A 19,995-nucleotide genomic window follows, 5' to 3' on the forward strand; every position below is an offset into this window, starting at 1 on the left:
AGGCCCTGTAGCTGGGTAGGAAGATCAGGAAGATCAGGAAGCGTGGCTACCTGCCATGGCCGGGGTGCAACTTAACATCTCATCCTTGGCCAGGAATCTGGGTGTGATCCTGGATGCCTCCATATCAACGGAGGCCCATGTCACTGGAGTAGCCCACACAGCATTTTCCCATCTGTGTCAGGCGAGGCTACTAGGCTACTATCTGCTCCCAGACTGCTTGGCTACAGTGACCAACACAACAGTCACCTCCAGGCTTGATTTCTGTAACTTGCTCTATGCAGGTCCACCCTTTTCCTTGACCCAGAAATTGTAGCTGGTACAGAACGCAGCTGCTTGGGTTCTCATGGGTACACCATGGAGGGCCCATACCCAGCCTGTGCTGAGGCAGCTGCACTGGTTGCCTATTGTGGCCGGGATCAAGTTCACTCCCCACTTGTGGAGTGATTCTCTCAGCCTAACCTACCTCGCAGAACTATGGTAGTGTAAAATGTGTACACAATAAGTGTACACAACAGCCTTAAAAGGACAATAATTTCTTCATTTCTCTGAAGGAAGACATGAGACCCAAGCATGCAGGAAGATTCTTCTGGGAAAACGGTCCATCAGCTACATGGCCCTAGGATGTTTAGGACTTTATTAATCCCAGCCAGCAGTGATGTGCATATAGCCTCACTGGAAGCCCAGCTTCACACAATACTCTTCCACTGGAAGCAAGGCCAGTCATTGTCACAAAAGTACCACTTTTTGGCTGCACATATGCATATTATTTACCTCCCTCCAAGGACACTTAGCAAACTGTTTTCCTGCTTGACTTTCAAGGAAGTATAGAAACTGCTTTTCCCCAAGGGAGTGATAGAAATAAAGCTAAGCTGATTTTCGGCTTATTTCTACTTTTATCTTTTATCCTTATCCATGGTTCCTCTATATATTTGTGAAACAGCCTGAGGGGTGGGACATGTCCGGCTGTCCAAGTTAGAATAGGGCCAATCAGGGTGCATCCAGCTCCCGCCCTCTATCCCTGGACTCTAGCCTTTGTTCTCAGATGTGCCACAGTGCCTGGAGCTAGCAGCAGATAAGGAGAGAGAGCCCTGGGTAAAGGGTCATGGGGGAGGGCTTGCTCACGAGGGCCTCGTGGCCTGCTAGGCTGGGCCAGCTAAGGAGCTCTGTCCTGGGCCTGCTAATGAGCTGGCCAGCCCCCGCTCGCCCCACTTGATCCGGCTGCGTGCTGCGTCCCAAAGCCACTTTACGCTGCCTGGCCAGGGGAGGGGGCCCTTTCAAAGCCCATTCTTAGGAACAGGCTTGAAGCCAGTATATATATATATATATAAATTATTAAGATCCACTGTACAGTTCATTGCATCTATTGCCTTAGGCACCCTTCAGAAAAAAAATGGCAATAAATAGATTTGTAAATAAAACAAAACATGAGCTGACATCAAGAAATGCCACAACCAAAAGAACACTGGAGAATTCTTTCCCAAGTCAAATGCTGTTGCAGGTCTATTGCAGCTTACTCCTTTAGCGTTACATTGGATAGGCACACTTTATGCATAATATTCAATGTCTACATCAAGCTACATGCCCCAGGAAATTAATAAACCACTTGCTTTTGCTGCCAGTCTGGTTTAGCAATAATTGGGGTGGGGGGATGAAGCATTAAGCACATAGTTGCCCGTGGACTACAATTCCTGAGTCCCTGTCCGCACGAGCTGACAGGGGCTCATGGAATTGTAGTCCATGGACATCTGGAGAACCACAGTTTGGCCAACCCTGCTATATAGTATAAAAAGGTAAAGGTATCCCCTGTGCAAGCACCGAGTCATGTCTGACCCATGTGGTGACACCCTCTAGCGTTTTCATGGCAGACTCAATACAGGGTGGTTTGCCAGTGCCTTCCCCAGTCATTACCGTTTACCCCCCAGCAACAAGCTGGGTACTGATTTTACCGACCTCGGAAGGATGGAAGGCTGAGTCAACCTTGAGCCGGCTGCTGGGATTGAACTCCCAGCCTCATGGGAAGAGCTTTCAGACTGCATGTCTGCTGCCTTACCACTCTGCACCACAAGAGGCTCCTGCAGCCCATAAAACATAGCTGATGTTAGGCAAGGAAGGAAATGCGACGGTGCAACACACTTTGTACATGTGGAAGTAATGCTGTAGTTATGCCAGTTGTGGAAAGGAAGCTGAGAGCAGGCATGATGAAAGCAGAGACTGATAACTACTTCTTCTCTACACGGGGAGAAACAAGTTCCTAAACAAAGAAACCTCTTGGGTGGAGCAAACAAATATGCTCTCTCTTCTTAAACTAGTTTTGCTGTTGGAGGCAGGGGTGGGAAGGGAGCGGAGATTCTTCAGTTGTGTCAGAGGCTGGCATGTCACCAAATGCCTGTCTTCTATACATTGCTAAATTGCAGGGGTGTGTAAAACCCTTAATGAGATCTACTGGGGGGGATGGTGAATCACATGCACACCACAACCTCTTTTTAAAAGAAACACAAATTAAAGTGCGGCAAGATGGGCAGGTCAAAGGGTGGCTTAGAAAGAATGATAAAGAGTTTATCCAAAGGATAAAAAGCCAACTGACAACGCAATACGTGGGTCTTACGAAGTACTAGTATCTATTAATTGATTTCTGCATGCCAACTTTTTTTTGTAAAGCACACAATGAAGCCTTAAGGTAGCAAATGTGCACAATTGATTAAAATAATTATTGGGATAATCAGAGCAGACAGGTACTCCCCCATTGACTTTTCCACTATGAGCCATCGCATAGATACAAAAGCAGGTTTTTCTCAGAATTAGTTTCACTGCATGTGAAACATCTCCAATCGGAAAGCCCAAAACCTCCCCCATTTGACAGCTCATCTCCCGCCACACGTTTACCCAACTCGGTTTCTGGAAAACGACACAAGCGCATCAAGTCGAAACAGCTTAAACTTTTGTCGGGTCTAATTATTCTCTCCGGTAAGGGTATTCTCCTTTGTTGTCCGCACACGAGAGCTCTCCCCACCCGGTCCCGATGCAATCATTTTGAATTTGCAGCGTTTTGCAAACGGTCACTGCTTTTTGCAACCCAATCCAAGTCCTCCCCCAAAGCAGGGGGGGGGGGAACAGGCATGCCTCCCACCTCTAAAAATATAACCCCTCCCTCCGTCCCCCCTCCCCTCTTTGAGCAGCTGGGCGCCCAAGTCTTCAGGAGCTGCCTGCTCAGCCGCGGAGCCTAGAGCTTCCCGCTAGCTGGCCATGCTGGACAGTGCCCCGCGGACACAAAGGGCAGCTTCACCACCCACCGGACCCCCCCAAGCAGCCGGCGACCGCAGTCCCCAGGCGCCACCGGCCTTCCATGCCTTGCGCGGGGGGCATAGGAAGTGACCAGACCCCCGCCCAAGAGCAAAAGGGGAGGGGCTGGCGGAGAGGCTCCGCCCCCTTGCTGCCCTTTATGGGAAGCCACGCCCCCGCTCGCCCTATGGATACCCCCCCCACACACACACACACCTGAGTGTCAGGCACGCGCGCCTAAAGCCGGCGCCCCCCCCCCCCCCAGCAGCTCCGAGCGGGCGTGTCTCTCTGTCTCTGTCTCTCCCGTGCGAGGCGCTGCCCTCCCCGCCACTCACTCACCCGCCCTCTCACCCTCTTCTCTGGCGGCGGCGGCGCCGGGTCCGTCCGAGTCCTGCCCGGCCGCGCTCGCCCTCCGCGCTCCCGCCTCGCCTCCTCGCCCTCCGCCGCGGACAACAGAGCGCCAAACCCGGCGGCGGCGGCCCAATGGCCCCCGCTCTCATTGGAGAGAACCTGCCGTCGCCTGGATTGGGCGCCCGGCCCCTCGCTCCGCCCCGCGGGGGCCAGCGCCGACCAATAGGGAGGCGGCGCCAGGCGCGCGGGGCGGGAGAGGTGGGGGCCCGCTTCGCCCCCCACGTGCGGGGCGGGAGAGCCGAGAGGGAAGTTCTTTGTTCTCGCGCTCGGGTAGGGGCGGGGGCAGCGCCGGGGCGGCTCTCCTTCCCCCTCCCCGGAGAAACTGAGATACAAATAAATATAAACGCGGGAATATAAAGGCGAAAACGCCCCCCCCCCGCGCCGATCTCATTCATAATGGGGCAACCAAGTGGGGCGCGGGCAGGGAGTTTTTTTAAGTTCGTCCCGTGCTGAACAGCCCGGCCCCTCAGCCCGCCCAGTTTCAAAAGCCGCCGGCCGTTAACGGTTTTAACAGCTGGCCTTTCCTTTGTGAGGCGGCGGGGGAAGGGGTGGCCCGGGACCCGCCCCTCCCCCCTCCCCCATTCCCCCCTGCTGTTGCTGGCTCCGGGCCTGCCGTGGGCAGGGCGAGCGCCGCTTCCTGGGGGGGGCTCCGGGCGCCCCTCGGCCCTCGCGCCTTCCCAGCCCCTCCCCCGGGCGCGCCAAATTCGGATCGAGCTGGCAAGCCGGGCTCTACTGGCTTCACGGGGGGGGGGGGGGGGGGCGACGCCGCCTTGAGGAGGGGGCGGAATGCAAACCTCCGTGGGAATGAGGATTCCTTCTCCAGGCAGGAGGAACAAAGGCCCCGCGCCTGCCTCCCCCCCGCCCCCCCCGGAGATTGTGCGTGGAAAAGCACCGTTTTTGAAAGGCGGGCACGGAGAGCGAGTCGGAGGGGCCTCTTTATGGGGGGGGGGAGGCTTGCATTCTATAGCTCTGCAGAAGCGGAGGCTGAAATGCTGTTGACTTCGAAAATGGACTTGGCAAGACAGCCGAGCAGACGGGAGCAGCGTTAAGTCTGCATTGAACTTCCCCGTAGAAATTCAGCGGGAGCCTTGCAGTGAAAGACCCAGTTTCATTCCAGCACCACCTCTTATGGATCAGTGCTTACCGCCTTTGCATGCGGCAGAATAAAACCGAGGTGCTACAAGGCTCCTGGCTGTTTTTCCTGCCTCTCACAAACATGGCAACCTTGGGAAAGGCTTTAAGGCTGGGGGGGGGGGGGGGCACCAATCTTGAACCGAAGTTACACAGTTCAAATCAACTTACATTAATGGAGCAATTCAATTACTATGAACGCATTTGTCCATTAATCTTTAATCTTGCCATTTTTATTTACTGTTTCTCCCCCAGAGTTGAACCCAAACTACTGATGACCTTATAAACTGTGTTTGTCATTTTTATCCAGCCTTTGGATCTGGTAAACATCCAGTGGGTACTAATCCATGACCCACTCCCTACTTTTATGTGTGATCTCGTAACTTCCAGGTCATTGTCTGACAAAGCAGGCTGTGCACTCAAAAGTTGACATGCAGAACACAACTTTGTTGGTCTTAAATGTGCCCGTGGACTCAGACTTTGATTGTGGTCTGTATTTAATATAGCAGAGACCAGATCGGTGAGGCTGGGACCTGTCTTCCCTGCCAGTGTTACTGTGTAACATGGACAATAAAATCAGTCCAGTTGCACCTTTAAGACCAACAAAGATTTATTCAAGGTTTGAGCTTTCGAGTGCAAGCACTCTTCCTCAGACTGAAGAAGAGTTCCCCAGTCTGAGGAAGGGTGCTTGAACTTGAAAGTTCATACCTTGAATAAATCTTTGTTGGTCTTAAAGGTGCTACTGGACTCTGAGTTTATTATGCTACTTCAGACCAACACGGCTACCATCTGAATGTGTACCATGCAGCATGGATTGATCATAAAAGGAGATGAATAGAAGACTAGCAGGAGAAAGGGAAAGAGTAGACAGGAAATATACGAGAAAGCAATTGCATGGGATGAGCAACTATATGCAGCTTAATGGAAATTTAGAACAAGATAAGGTTTTCAGGGATGGTGTTTTGGGCATAAAACAATTGTGAAAGTGGCGATGCTGTAGGGTTGAGGTGCCTGTCCTCTTTTCTACTGGTAGTGGTTTCCTTGGTACATGTATATTATAGATCCCTGATTTCTTTTCTTTTTTTTTAATCATGTTGATCCTTATGAGATGTTGAAATGCTTATGTGATTTGCAGGAATGTCTTCTTTTTTAAGGCCATCTATGTCATGGAGTCCTTCAAGGATCGCTGCCTTCAAGGGGTCTTGCGTAGCTCAGTGAAGCTATGAGCTATGCCTTGCAGGGCTACCCAAGACGGACAGGTCATAGCTGAGAGCTCTGACAAACTGGAGAAGGAAATGGCAAAACACTCCAGTATCTTTGCCATGAAAACCCCAATGGACAAGTTCAAAAGGCAAAAATGCAAACTTAAATGGACTCCAGGGAATGGTAGAGGACAGGAAGGCCTGGAGGATCATTGTCCATGGGGTCGCAATGGGTCGTACACGACTTCACACCTAATAACAACAAAATGTCATGGAGCAGAGGATTGCTTAATCCAGCTAATGTGTATAAGTATAATGTATTATTATTTTTAAATTTATGGTATGGCATGTGTGTAAAGTAGCCAGGAGATCCTATGCCTGGCAAGAGACATTCAGAGGTGGTTAAGCCACTGCCTGCCCCCATGTCACCAACCTGGTATCCAATGGAGATCGCCCTTCCAAGTTCTGGGCAGGGCTGACCCCGCTCAGCTTCTGAGCTCTGGTGGGATCAGGCTTGCCTGGACTATCCTGGTTGGTCTGTATAATGTGACTTGAGGTAATGCAAAAATATATCTGATTCATTTTTTGTTTTCATTTGAGGTAATGTCTCCTACATCAATAGACCCAAAGCCTCACCAATGTCACAGCCCAACGCAGAATATCTCCTGGGATTGATGTAAATTCTTTCCTTTAAAAAAAAATCTGAGCAAGCATTCAGTGGTTTGATAAGTTGTTGTTAGGTGCGAAGTCATGTCCGACCCATTGCGACCCCAAGGACAATGATCCTCCAGGCCTTCCTGTCCTGTACCATTCCACGAAGTCCATTTAAGTTTACACCAACTGCTTCAGTGACTCCATCCAGCTACCTCATTCTCTGTCGTCCCCTTCTTCTTTTGCCCTCGATCGCTCCCAGCATTAGGCTCTTCTCCAGGGAGTCCTTCTTTCTCATAAGGTGGCCAAAGTATTTGAGTTTCATCTTCAGGATCTGGCCTTCTAAGGAGCAGGCAGGGCTGATCTCCTCTAGGACTGACCGATTTGTTCGCCTTGCAGTCCAAGGGACTCGCAAGAGTCTTCTCCAGCACCAGATTTCAAAAGCCTCAATTCTTTGATGCTCGGCCTTCCTTATGGTCTAACTTTCACAGCCATACATTGCAACTGGGAAGACCATAGCCTTGACTAGACGCACTTTAGTTGGCAGGGTGATGTCTCTGCTTTTTAGGATGCTGTCTAGATTTGCCATAGCTTTCCTCCCCAGCCGTCTTTTAATTTCTTTGCTGCAGTCCCCATCTGCAGTGATCTTGGAGCCCAGGAAAATAAAATCTGTCACTACCTCCATTTCTTCCCCATCTATTTGCCAGGAATTGAGAGGGCCGGATGCCATGATCTTCGTTTTCTTGATGTTGAGTTTCAAGCCAACTTTTGCACTCTCCTCCTTCACCCGCATCAAAAGGCTCTTTAGCTCCTCTTCGCTTTCTGCCATTAGAGCTTGATAAGTAGGGAATTCTTTTTACGGAGGATTGCTTTAAAATGTATTTTCATCTCATTGTCAAAAAGTTATTGTATGACTGACGTTCTTGGTCAGGGCGAATGATAAAGATGTTAGCCATTCAGTCAAGTCTGACACTTGGCAATCCTGTGGCTCAACAATCACCATGATTTTCAATCTTGCACCACTTCTTTTAATTGTATAATGTTCTGGTCAGCGTCTGTTCTGATTGTACAGAGGGAATATAGTAGACTAAAAATCCACTATTAGGCAACGTGATATAACCCCTGTCCCAGATAGCATATTTGCGGTTATCATTAAAGCTCAACAAACTGTCAGTTACTGTGTATTTTTACCAACATGGAAGGCTGCTGTGCCAGACCCAGTGTAAGGGATTAGTCTAGTTTATTGTACTGATGAATCGGGCACACTCTTACTTGGACATGCCAATTAAATCTGTAGTACTTCCAGCCATTAACCTGTACCCTAAATTGAACAGACTAGTGTATATTACAATAAGACTAAAACATATTTCCTTATTTTTAGAGGCAAGTAGCAGCCTGAAATGAGTTCAGCTGCTGAGTCAGGGAGCAACAGCAGATCGCCAAAGGAGAATAGGTGGGACTTGGGAGTATAGCCCTGGCAAATGTGCACACTCACCACAGCACTATATTTGCCTGGGGCCAGTTCAAGCGCAGCCACTGGTGAAGGCCTCTGAATAATGCTTCCACATGGCAACACTATGTGTGGTGGCTGTGATATCTGCAAGCTGCTTACCGCATGGCTTGACCTGGTTGCACAGCAGAACTGCACGCTTACTAATACGATGATAGGGTATGTGTTCTCTGTGCAAAGTACTTTTAGTTGGGCTGAATTTCTGCCTTCTGCAAAATACTATTCTAAGTCTTCTCATTAGTCTCTTCTGAAATCAATAACAATATACAGTGAAAAGCAAATATTTGAGATAGAGCAGATAAAAGTGGATGTAATAAAAGCTTTGTGGGGGAATATTAAGGAGGCTTGTTTGGAAGGATACTGCTGTACGAAACCAATTAGTTTCCCTCCATCATTTTTTTAATGGGACAAATAGGGAATTGGGTTATTATTCCAGGTAATTTCACAATGTTTTGTGTGCTCCTGGCAGGAATCTAGCCTTTGGAATGAACTCTGTTCATAATGAACAAACACTCTTTGGACACATTACGCTCCCTGCAAACCATGAGCGTCCATCCTGTGGGTACTGCAGGCAACACAGGCTGTGAGAGCATCTGTGGCATACCTTGATAGGTTTGTGGGCTTGCTGAGATTATAAGACCAGGAAAGCATTCCTACTGACCTCTCCGGTGCTGTTCTGCTGTTTGCTCCCTAACTCCATAGACTAGAAACAAACCTGTGTAAAGGATAGGAAGAAGGCTGCACATATACTATATTACAGTACAGTGATGTGTGCTTGACTCATTTTACTCATAATTGGGAACAAATGGGCCTGACTGGTTTATATATTTATATTTAGTGTATTTGTATTTTGCTTTTCTCCCCAATGGGAACCCAAAGGGGCAAACAATGCAAAGGGGGAATTGAATCCATGAACAAGGTGGTGGTGGGAAAGCTTCAGTTTGTTAAGTGGGTCTGACCCTCAGGCTGAGAAAGATTCTTCTGGTCAAGGATCCAATCCAAATTTGAACAAATAAAGCTGCAGACAGACATATAAAAACAGGAGTTGCACTGAGGTTTTCTCATGTGATCTTGGCTTCCTCTTGCCTGTGCCTGACAAATAATTATTTATCATTCTTCATTTTGTCTAATGCTTCATGTGCGCTGCCTGCCATTTTTATTAATGAAAATAGTTATCTATTGACGTGTCTTTTTAAAGAGCATACTCATCTCTAAACCGCTCAGCGGGAGTGGTAGTAATAAAGCACTACGGGCAATGTGGGAGGAGAAAGGGGCGGGGCGAGTCTGAGATAACACCCTCCGAGTGTCAGTCCAGGAGGTGAGGGGGCCGGGGGAAGAGCATTCGCCACTGGGAAAGGAGCAGGGCCGCCATGTTGAAGACGCTCCTTTCCCGGCGGTGAAGCCAGGACATTAGGGGGGAGGGTGGGGAAAAGGCTTCCGTGCGGTGGGCCTGCTCCTTTTGCCACCTGGAAGCTGAGACCTCAGGGGTGGGTGGGGGGAAAGGCTTCGTCCTGGGGAAAGGAGTAGGCCCGCCGCTTTCCCCGGGACAAAGCCGAGGCCTTGGGGGGGGGGAAGGCTTTGTCTCGGGGAAAGGCCTGCCTCGTTCCCCAGGATGAAGCCAGGAAGGAGGGGGGTGGGGGAAAGGCTTCATCGCGGGGAAAGGCCTGCTCCTTTCCCCGGGACAAAGCTGGGCCTCGAGGGGGGGGGCTTCATCTCGGGGAAAGGCCTGTTCCTTTCCCCAGGATGAAGCCAGGGCCTCGGGGGGTGGGGGGGCCTCCCACACCCAGCCGCCTGCCTGCTAGTGCTCGCTATATTTGGGCTACAGTGGGCCTTAAACCTAGTTTGGTAATAAATTGCTTGGGGTTGGGATTAATGATGACACTGGTGCTAGTTAGTCAGTACTGAGCAGAGCTGGCTTCTGCTGCAAACATACAGAACTGTTTTTCTCCAAGCTCCATCCTGGAGGGAAAAAAATAGTTCATTTACACAGACCATGGTAAATGCACTTCCCAAGTGGCCTTACTGCTTTGTTGGTACATTACCCCAATGCCTGCCATTTGAATAGATAAACAACTAGGCCTGCACATAGTACTTAGTTTGCTTTGCAGAAACAGATCTTGATCCACACTGGAATGAACTGATAAAATATATCCCCCTAATTACCAATAAGCACTGAATTTCTCTCTGAGTCATGATGGCATGCATTCAAAATACTGGAAGAGGAGGAGGTTGTTGATCTCTCATCATACAGTAAGGCTCATGGTAGAAGCAAAAATCCACCATGTGCTCTGTGTGTCAGACTGTGCCTACACACCACTTAAAACCCACTTAATTTTCAAAAATAGCTCCATGATATTTCGGTTATTTATTTTTCATAGCTCAGTGTTTGGAAACAAGGGCTTACTCCTGACTCTTTGCACATTTGTAACTCTATTGATTTGTCTGGCATTACTCCCAGTTTCTCTTGAAAGCTCAGAATCAAGCCCAGCAAGTACAGATGACTAATTCAATAGAGTGAATGAATCTGGGGCTAATTATGTAAATAAGCTACTGTGCCATTATGTGTTTCTGTGATCATTTCCATGCATGAGTGAATGACTATGTAGCTTATATACTTGTGTGGTCCTTCCCAAAGACAGGGGACAAAATTATTGCATTGGTGGAAAAGCAGCAACATTTGGGAAAAGGGGCATGTGGCTATCCCATTTTATCATAACAAATCTGCAAAGCATATTAGGCCAGCCATGAGCATTGTGGTTAAACAATGTTACAAGCTTGGTTCTTTCTATTCCAAATCCAAAACTAGAACTACTGACAAAAAGTGAAATATGTAAAATTATGGCCAATACTGCAGCACTATTTAAATCAGTATAACACTTCTGAGTAAACATGCTTAACACTGAGATATATAGCTGCTTCAAGACAACCTTTGAACATAATAGTTCTGGGACTGTAATTTAGCCATGACATACAAATCCATTGCAAGTCACAAAAGCTTTCAGGTATTTAAATAGGGTAGGGTAGGGTAGGACCAATTTTTCCATTGGTGGAAAAAGACGAGCATCCTGTTTTATCATCGAAAATGGCCATGCTGGAGATCATGGGACAAATGCCATATTTGAATAGGGTTGCAATAAAGGCTGTCCCAAAAAAACTGGCTGAATCCAGCCCATTATTTTAAGTGAACTGGCTTTGTAAAAAGCAATTATTGTTTTGAACAGGTATGGACTATAACACACTCTATCTTTTATTCCATTTGTTTAACTATTTTAATAGCTGGCTGGGTCCAATTCCTTAGTTTAACTTGACTGCTGTTTTGTTTTGATTTTTTATACTGCTATTGACTAACATGTTCATTTTATTTTGATTGGATTTGTTTTAATTGTGTTTTAATTTCTCTGTGTTGTATGCTTATTAAAATCATTCTGAGAAAGGAGCAAATAAAAATAGTAAACAAAATGTAGATAAATTTCTGCTGAAAGAAATCGTGTAAATGTGATTTCTAGTTTTGCCCCAGTGTTCTGCTGAATTTCCAGAAACGCTGCCAATAAAGGAAATCTGTTTTCCTCTATTTTGTACAACCATATTACTTAACAAAATTTGAATCTTACTTAATATCATCTTTTCCCCACACAAACACACACGTATACATTAAATGTATATGTTATACAGCTTGTTTCTAAAACCTGTTTTCACACACACAGCAAAATAAGGTTAGATTCAGGGGGGTAGCCATGTCACTCTGAAGTAACAGAGCAAAGCTTGAGCCCTGTGGCACCTTTAAGACCACCAAAGCTTATACCAAGAATTAAAAATTGGTAGTCTTAAAGTTGCCACTAGACTCAAACTTTGTTCAGCAAAATGAAGTGACAGAGATGTTAGAACAAATCTGTCAAATCCCCTGAAATAGAAACACAACATTGCAAGCTAAGAAAGGTGGCACTATTCTTTTTTGCCTGCTGTACTAGATTTCTGTTTTTCTGGTGTCCCTTATGGTAAGAAATGCACACAAGGGGAATTCATGTTTAACCTGAAATGGTGCCCTAACTTAGGGCTCTGTTTCTACCACTGCCACTTCCTCCCGGCCATTGTCTGAAAACTTGTGTATGAATGCGTTGTTTCAGGAGTTCTTTCTAAGGTCAGGATCCAAGAGCTCCTTGTGCCAAGAGAGACTTGTGCACTGACCTTAGTGGGGCTTCTTTCCAAGTGTATTGGGTGCTATGCAGCAGAAGCACAACACTGCCTATTTAAACAATTGTACATTTTGTAGGTGTTTCCTTTCATAATACAGAACTGTATGCAAAGAGTACTATCTGTCCAAAGTTAAGCACTTGCAAGATTCCCTCTCATTTTTCATGATAGAATTATCATAAGCAGAATTATAGCCTTACAAGTCCATTGATGTTGGTGGACTTAGAAGGGTACAACTGCTTGGGATGGCAATGCAATGCGTCTAAAGTGCAATATTTAACTTAAAGAGGCAATGGGTATAGTATGATTGGAATCTGGTTTTGCACTGTGAAATGTTGGGTGATTCATAGGTATGGGAACAACAATATTTCTGCTCTAAACAGAAAGGGTGGCCTATTTTTTCTGTATCCACTGGGCATGACCCAATCAAAGCTCAAGTAACTCCGGTGAATGTCAAACTCAGAAGGACTTAATTTGGTTGGGTTGTCCCCTCTGTTTCTATTCTTTAAAATGCTAACCCTAAATAATAACAGGATACCTTTTGTTCTGCAGTCTCTGGTCTTCCTTGAGCAGGAACACCCGAAGTTAAACTGTTGATGGTTTGTTTGTTTAAAGATTTATACCCCACCTTTTGATCTTTAAAGTGGTTTACAATAGATTAACTTGTGCAAGAAACATGATTCCAGGAGCCAGCCCAGATAGGATACAGGTACCTGGTGTCTTTCTTGGCAGGGAACAGTGGAGCGAAATACTGGGGGAACATGATGTTAAAGCCAAGTCTGCTTGGTTCTCGAATGCTCGAGATGTGCCTGCTGCTGTCCTTGTAGTACCTGCAGAAAATGTCTCTTCGAAAGAATGTATTGCCAAACGTTAGAATTTTAGGGGTCAAGCTATTTGAACACAGCCCGCGGCGCCACGGGCGCCGCGGATTAAATAAAGCCGTAAAGGCTTTGTGGGAGGAGTTAGGGCGGGCTCGGTCAGAGATGAGGAAGGGTGCCGATTGGCCCCTTCCTCCGGACAGACCATCGGCCGGGCCAATCCCCGCCCTGCTGACTAGGAAGCGAGCCGCGTAGAGCGCGGCTCGCAGTTGCTCCTTTGCCGGCGGCCTGACGCTGCCGTGGGGCTCCCTGCCCGACGGCCTGATGCAGCGTCAGGCCGGGGGCTCCCTGCATGGAGCGCGACTGCCGGGGGCTCCGATGCCTAGCGCCCACTGTATTTTAGGTACAGCGGGCTTGATTACTAGTATGTGATAAGAGCAGAAACCAGTGTCAGAATTGTCTGCCACAAAATTCCTACAAAGGAGCATGAGGGCCATTTAAAAATTATTGGTGAGACCTGAACCTTCCCCCACAGAAGCAATTCCTTCTGGCAGAGAGGAGGATTCAGTATCTCCTTGATGCAGATGGTCAGATGCTCATCATCACTGTCCCATTTTTGCCATCCCAAGCCCGCAGGCAGCAAAAAATAGCTTTATTGCACCCCTAGTGCACTGCCTGACACAGGGGTTGTGTTTGAAGTGATGGGTCACATGATGTGGAAACGTATTTGCAGATCAGCTGGGGCTCCCGAAATGCTGTGACGAGGCTTCTAAAATAGGCTATATATTTGGGAAAGCCGCTCTCAGATATAAGGGTATTTTTATACATTGCTACTCTGCCCCATGCCAGCAAATTTGGAATACTCAACAATGGTCACAGGATTGGAAAAGGTCAGTTTACATTCCAATCCCAAAGAAGGGCAATGCCAAAGAATGTTCAAACTACCGCACCACTGCACTCATTTCTCATGCTAGCAAAGTTATGCTCAAAATCCTAAAAGCTAGGCTCCAGCAATATGTGGACCGAGAACTTCCAGAAGTACAGGCAGGATTTCGAAGAGGCAGAGGAACTAGAGATCAAATTGGCAACATACGCTGGATCATGGAGAAAGCTAGGGAGTTCCAGAAGAACATCTACTGCTTTACTGACTATGCTAAAGCCGCTGATTGTGTGGAGCACAACACATTGTGGCAAGTTCTTAAAGAGATGGGAATACCAGAGCATCTTATTTGTCTCTTGAGAAACTTATATGCAGGTCAAGAAGCAACAGTGAGAACTGAACATGGAATCACTGATTGGTTCAAAATTGAGAAAAGAGTTCGGCAAGGATGTATACTGTCGCCTTGCCTATTTAACTTGTATGCGGAGCACATCATGAGAAAGGCGGGATTAGAGGAGTCACAAATTGGGATCAAGATTGCAGGGAGAAATATCAACAACCTTAGATATGCAGATGATACCATTCTAATGGCAGAAAGCGAAGAGGAACTAAAGAGCCTCTTGATGCGGGTGAAGGAGGAGAGTGCAAAAGTTGACTTGAAACCCAACATAAAGAAAACAAAGATCATGGCATCCGGCCCTCTCAATTCCTGGCAAATAGATGGGGAAGAAATGGAAGTAGTGACAGATTTTATTTTCCTGGGCTCCAAGATCACTGCAGATGTGGACTGGAGCAAAGAAATTAAAAGACACTTGGAAACCTTTGGCAAATCTAGACAGCATCCTAAAAAGCAGAGACATCACCCTGCCAACAAAAGTGCGTTTAGTCAAGGTTATGGTATTCCCAGTTGCAATGTATGGCTGCGAAAGTTGGACCATAAGGAAGGCCGAGTGTCAAAGAATTGTGGCTTTTGAACTCTGGTGCTGGAGAAGACTCTTGTGAGTTCCTTGGACTGCAAGGCGAACAAACCGGTCCTGGAGGAGATCAGCCCTGACTGCTCCTTAGAAGGCCAGATCCTGAAGATGAAACTCAAATACTTTGGCCACCTCATGAGAAGGAAGGACTCCCTGGAGAAGAGCCTAATGCTGGGAGCGATCGAGGGCAAAAGAAGAAGAGGATGACAGAGAATGAGGTGGCTGGATGGAGTCACTGAAGCAGTAGGTTCAAACTCCGGGGAATGGTAGAGGACAGGAAGGCCTGGAGGATCATTGTCCATGGGGTCGCGATGCGTCGGACACGACTTCGCACTTAACAACAACAACTTTGCCCCAGAAAGGTGCACAATAAGGGGCTTTTAGGACTGACTTCATGGTACACGTTTGATGGACAGGAGGTAGAGATGGCTACGTACACACTGGACAAACCTGGCCACAATGCAGTCATTCTCATATCTGGTTGCTGAACAAACTCATAAAAATATGCCTAAAGGAAAATGCCATCTTGAGGTGACAATGGTAATTTGTGAGACTGCTTTATTAAACTTTCTTGTGGGGCTGGGAGAAATATTTGCAAACTTGGGGCTGTATAATCATTACAGCCATACAAGCATGGATCAAACAATTCCCTGTGATCATTGTTTAAAATGTCTATTATATAAAAAAGCATCAAAATATAATGGAGAATATGAGTCATATCTGACATCCAGAATGTGGTGTCAAAATAACAGATCAGGGTGAAGAGCATGAGTTAAAACATAACTATATTTGTTCTCGAGAGTTTGCTATTTGCAGAGAGAAATGACATAAAACTGGATTAGTTAATGTAGATTTTCCGATAAAGTTAGCAGTTGCACAAGGGAGAAAGCAAATGCCTACTTGTATGTAATTCTTAGCGTTCTTTGAAAAAGCAAGCTCCCACTGTGTGCTAACTAAAAGAATTAATAGGGTTTTTTATCACTTCCCTCTGGGAGGGGGGGGTGATCCTCAAGATTTTTTCATGCTATACTTAGGGGGTTTGAAAAAACTTCCATTAAGAAGCATTTTGCTCATGCATATTTAGACCCGGGGGGGGGGGGAGCAAACTGTGGCTCCATGGACTACATGTGCTGGCAGAGGCTCATGAGAATTGTAGTCCATGGACTTCTGGAGAGCCACAGTATGGTCATCCCTGATCTCGATCAGCCCCCTGCTCAAAGCAGGCTCATCCTAAAGCATCCATGACAATATCTGTCCTGCCGGTGCCTGAAGACCACTAGTGAGGGAGAGCTCACCACCTCCTTAGGTAGCACATTTAACTGCTGAACTACTCTGTGAAAAATTCTCAAATACATTAAAACCAACCAAACCCATCCCTCTTCATAAAAAAGAATAGACATAAGATAAAAGGGAGAAAATGGGGGAGGGAGGTCACTAACCTAGTCAGTAGCAATTACCATGGCTTCAGCAGCAGGGGGTATTTAGAATCATAGAGTTGGAAGAGACCTCATGGGTCATCTAGTCCAACCCCCTGCACTATGCAGGACACTCACATCCCTATCGCTCATCTACTGTATCCTGCCTCCCCTTTGCCTTCACAGAATCAGCCTCTCCGTCAGATGGCTATCCAGCCTCTGTTTAAAAATTTCCAAAGATGGGGAACCCACCACCTCCCGAAGAAGCCTGTTCCACTGAGAAATCGCTCTAACTGTCAGGAACTTCTTCCAGATGTTTAGATGGAATTTCTTTTGAATTAATTTCATCCCATTCATTCTGGTCTGTCCCTCTGGGGCAAGATAGAACAACTCTGCTCCATCCTCTATATGGCACCCTTTTAAATAATTGAAGATGGTTATCAGATCCCCTCTCAGTCGTCTCCTATCTAGGCTAAATAGACCAAGCTCCCCCAACCTTTCTTTATATGTCTTGGTCTGCAAAACCCTCACTATCTTTGTTGCCCTCCTCTGGACACATTCCAGTTTGTCAACATCCCCCTTCAACCGAAGTGCCCAAAAATGAACACAGTACTCCAAGTGAGGCCGAACCAGAGCAGAGTACAGCGGTAGCATCACTTCCTGTGATTTGGACACGATATTCCGTTTTACAGCCCAAAATCACATTTGCCTTATTAGCCACTGAGTCACACTGCTGACTCATGTTCAATGTATGGTCTACTAAGACTCCTTGATCCTTTTCGCACATGTTACTGCCAAGACAAGTCTCCCCCATCTTATATTGGTGTATTTGGTTTTTCCTACCTAAATGCAGAAAGAGCCTCTTGTGGAGCAGAGTGGTAAGGCAGCTGTCTGAAAGCTTTGCCCATGAGGCTGGGAGTTCAATACCAGCAGCCGGCTCAAGGTTGACTCAGCCTTCCACCCTTCCAAGGTCGGTAAAATGAGTACCCATCTTGCTGGGGGGTAAACGGTAATGACTGGAGAAGGCACTGGCAAACCACCCCGTATTGAGTCTGCCATGAAATCGCTAGAGGGTCAGACATGACTCGGTGCTTGCACAGGGCATATCTTTACCTTTACCTTTACCTTTACCTAAATTCAGAACTTTACATTTGTCCCTATTTGACTTCATTTTATTCAGTTTAGCCCACTTCTCGAGCCTATCAACATCATCCTGTATTCTGTTGCTGTCTAAGGATCTAGCCTTACTATTAAAAAAAATGCTTTTTTATCTCCAGCAAGATAAAATAACTGGGTCGCCTGCTGAATGACTTGGCAGACCAAGCAAAAATGGAGCAGTTATTTTATTTCCCTATTGAACTTCATTTTATTCAGTTTAGCCCACTTCTCGATCCTATCAAGTTCATCCTGTATTCTGTTGCTGTCTTCAGTTGTTTGCTACCCCTCCCAGTTTAGTATCATCTGCAAATTTAATAAGTATCCCCTCTAATCCCTCATCCAAATCTTTAAACCGCTCCTGTGGAGCGGTAAAAATAAAATGCTAAGGGGTAAAGGGGAGGAGAATGGGCGGGGTAGCAAAAATTCGGAGGGGCGAATCAGGAGCCGTGCTCAATGACCAAGTGGCTAATTGGGAGCTGCGTGCAGCGCTGCTCCCCATTGACTACATGGCCCGTCCTCGGATAAGCACTCCGGCGAGTTGGCCATCTCCAGAGTCGGCCAGCCTCTACGATCCCAGCAAGGTAAGTCCTGGCTGCCGGGAAAGGAGCAGGGCCACCGGCCACCTAGGGACCTTGCTTGGGGAGTGTGGGTCCGCCCGGGGAGGGGGGTGGCACCACAGGCCTGCGCCCCGAGAAAGAAGCAGGGCTGCTGCATCAAAGACGCGGCAGCCCTGCTTTTTTCCCTATGCCCAGCTACGCGACTTCCCCGGGGAGCCGCTGCCCCCCATCCAGCACACCCGCCGCGTCCACGCAGTGGGCCTCCTCTCTAGAGGCTGCCCCACTAGGCACCTCTGCGCCCGCTGCCAGCACAGCCCTTCACGCTGTGCCACCATCCGTTGCTTCAGCCACCCGCCCACCCTTCTCCCCGGCCCTGCCACGGCCTGCCACTCACCGGAAGAGGGGCCTGGCTGCGAACCACCAGCCCCAGAGCCTCAACACCTCGCCCCTGCTCTGCCACCGGCGCTAACGCGGCGCCCTCCCCCGCAGCCTTCTACCCCCCCCCCCAAATATGCCCATTTTTATAAATCGGCTTTGTGTCTAGTCATTTATAAATATGTTGAACAACACAGGCCCCAGGACAGATCCTTGGGGTATTCCACTTGTCACTGTTTTCCAAGAAGATGCTGAACCATTAACAAGTACCCTCTGGGTACGATCTGTCAACCAGTTACTGATCCACCTGACAGAATTAGGATCTATACCGCATTTTACCAATTTGTGAACAAGAATATCATGTGGAACCTTATCAAAAGCTTTATTGAAATCCAGATAAACTATGTCCACAGCATTCCCGTGATCCAGCAAGGTAGTCACTTTCTTTTTCTTTTTATGATTTAAAATGAGATTTGTTGTACTAATCACTTGTTTGAAGTAGTCAGTTGGGAAATATGTCCTCTTTTTTTCTTTTCAATATATAACCCTAACTGCACGGCAGACCTTGCTTTCTGCTCATCAGTTCTTTCAGCAGGGGGAGGGCAATTAGGGTTGTGTCATCTTTTAATAATTTCCTTCCCCTTAAAAGTAACTAAAGAGCCTCTTGTGATGCAGAGTGGTAAGGCAGCAGACATGCTGTCTGAAGCTGTCTGCCCATGAGGCTGGGAGTTCAATCCCAGCAGCCGGCTCAAGGCTGACTCAGCCTTCCATCCTTCCGAGGTCGGTAAAATGAGTACCCAGCTTGCTTGCTGGGGGGAAAACGGTAATGACTGGGGAAGGCCCTGGCAAACCACCCCGTATTGAGTCTGCCAAGAAAACGCTAGAGGGCGTCACCCCAAGGGTCAGACATGACTCGGTGCTTGCGCAGGGGATACCTTTACCTTTACCTTTAAAAGTAACTAGCAATATTGGGGGGGGGGTGGAGACAAAAAAATTGCAGCCAACATAAAACAGTAGTAAAACATAGTTTGAGAGTCACGAAAGAGATCATGAATGGCAAAGGACCACAATTCTAAAAGCCACTTCGTTTTCTTTAAAGTCAGTGTGAGGAACTGGGTGGCTTTTCCTCTCCGACTAATTTATGAACTCGATTCTTAATGGCAGAAGTACAGGGAAACTGGTGCTGTAACCACAAAGGAGGTCAGCAATGATAAGGAAGAAACGTTGCCATCTGGCAGCTGCTCACAGCCTTACAGAACATTAGCCTAGTTTGCAGAGGAATATCAACAATCTCGCTACAAACCAAGTGCCATTTTTTGTTCAATTTATCCGTCAGGGAAGCCAGTTCTGGATGCTGCAGTTCAAGAAGGGTACTGACAAGTTGGAACATATTCAGAGAAGGGTGACTAGGTTAGTAGAGGGGTTGGAATCCACGCCTTACAA

At 47.3% G+C, this 19,995-nt stretch overlaps 1 protein-coding gene across 8 annotated transcripts in view; it reads right to left on the minus strand.

Annotated features, from left to right (window-relative positions):
* EZH2 (enhancer of zeste 2 polycomb repressive complex 2 subunit) overlaps positions 1–19,995 on the minus strand; it is a 78,930-nt gene that overhangs the window by 40,810 nt on the left and 18,125 nt on the right. Inside the window, exon 1 of one of the 8 annotated variants that reach the window (XM_077303711.1) lies at positions 3,631–3,801. The exons of 6 other annotated variants lie outside the window; for them this stretch is intronic. The gene's annotated coding sequence lies outside the window, so the exon portion shown is untranslated. Of the gene's footprint in view, positions 1–3,618; positions 3,802–19,995 lie in introns of those variants that run through there. One more of the 8 variants, XM_077303712.1, reaches the window with a different exon arrangement.

This window comes from Paroedura picta, chromosome 11, assembly GCF_049243985.1.
Source record: "Paroedura picta isolate Pp20150507F chromosome 11, Ppicta_v3.0, whole genome shotgun sequence".
Taxonomy (NCBI): domain Eukaryota; kingdom Metazoa; phylum Chordata; class Lepidosauria; order Squamata; family Gekkonidae; genus Paroedura; species Paroedura picta.